The following is a 1,873-nucleotide window of genomic DNA, read 5'->3' as shown; positions in this document are numbered from 1 at the left end:
GTAAAAACAAAGACAACAATAAGACAGGAACAATAATAATAGTAACAACAACAGCAACAATACAACAGAAACAAAAATAACAGTAATAAAAACGACAACAATAAAACAGAAACAATAATAACAGTAAAAACAAAGACAACAATAAGACAGGAACAATAATAATAGTAACAACAACAGCAACAATACAACAGAAACAAAAATAACAGTAATAAAAACGACAACAATAAAACAGAAACAATAATAACAGTAAAAACAAAGACAACAATAAGACAGGAACAATAATAATAGTAACAGTAGTCGGGGCAACAACAGCAGAGGCAGCAATCAATAATATTATGTGTATGAATGTGCATGTCTGTATTACTATCCGATTGCGTTCAAACTTACCTGAAGAATATAGAGGGAAATCTGATGATGCCATATCTCCCTACTACCGATGTCTGAAAAATCTGAATGAAATACTTCCGTTTTCCTCCAAGTGTCGAATTCTTACTACTTTTTGGTGTTCTTCTGGTGAAATATTCGGTGGGTGTTTTTGGTCGTTTTGTTGTTTTAGAATTCACTTACCATCTTTTTCATGTCATCATTAAGTTGCACAGATGGATCTAAGAGTTTGAAAAGAAGGATAAGATTTGGACATCAACGGTTTTTCCTCCTGTAGTCTTCAAATGCTTTTCGCTTGGCTTCATAATCTTATAGTATCACTAAGGCGCCGCGTACACTGCAATTTAAAAAAAAACTAAATCAAATATATATATATAAACTTCCACTTTTTGCACGGCTGCGAGTGCGCTAATAAGGCAATTTTCCCCAGTTTGTCCCTCATCGCCACCAAACGACGTCATGCTTCGTAGCCGTGCGAAGAATGGAAATTTTCCATGCGTAAGCAGAGCCTTATATATACATATGTATAAGACCGGCGGTTCTGGTATAATAGTAAAAAGGAGCTTCAACGTCGAACGCAGATAATATGAGTTCGCATCGGGTGTATGGATTTTAAAAATTTTTTTTAGTTGTTTTGTTGTGGGATTTTTTGTGTGTGTGAGTGTTTTTTAATAACCAGATAAATCTCCATCTGTTTGTCAGGATGTTGCATCCCTCTCAGCTCGGGTTGGCCCTGACAAGCAGGTTCAAAGAAGTCTTCTTCCTGAGAGAACTAAATTGTTGCGACGGAGGCGTAAAACGTCTATTAATTTATTAATTACATGTATGACTTTTATACGATTTATCGAGGAAAAGAAATCCTTCAGGGACGACTCCTCAGGGACCGTTCTTTCGTACTTATAAAACTACAGAAGTTATACAACTCCGTCAACATATTTTATCCCTATCCGTACGCCCTGGAGTCATTTTGTACCGCCCGGGGTTGTATTCTTCTCATTTAGAATACTTCCAGAGCGAAGATCTTTTTGAAACTTTCAGTATTTCTCAAAAAATCATTTTGACAGACTGCTACGCGAAGCGTACGGGTCGGATTAACGAGTAAATTTCCTCTTTTGCAAAGTGGTGGCACAGAGTTTCCCACGTCGTATGGATACGATAGTAAGACACAGGTACGGATAGGGTTAAGCTATTTAAAAGGGCAGGTTCTTTAATTCTACCCTACCTCTCAGGGACGACTTTGGCTGAGAGGGATACAACGCGCCAGCAGAAAGACGGAAGCACATGTACTCCTTTTTTAAAAAGTCCAGACAGGAATCGTACGTATATCTTCTGCAGGCGACCGTGGAACTTGTAAAAGATAGATCTATGTTACAGATGCCGGTGTTCTTATTCTTGACTCGAACTTGTTGAATTATACCTTTGTATCTCTCTTTCTCTCTCTCTCTCTCTCTCTCTCTCTCTCTCTCTCTCTCTCTCTTTCTCTCTCTCT

The sequence above is a fragment of the Aplysia californica genome, unplaced genomic scaffold (assembly GCF_000002075.1).
Source record: "Aplysia californica isolate F4 #8 unplaced genomic scaffold, AplCal3.0 scaffold00249, whole genome shotgun sequence".
Classification (NCBI taxonomy): domain Eukaryota; kingdom Metazoa; phylum Mollusca; class Gastropoda; order Aplysiida; family Aplysiidae; genus Aplysia; species Aplysia californica.
Note: the sequence above shows the minus strand (reverse complement) of the source record.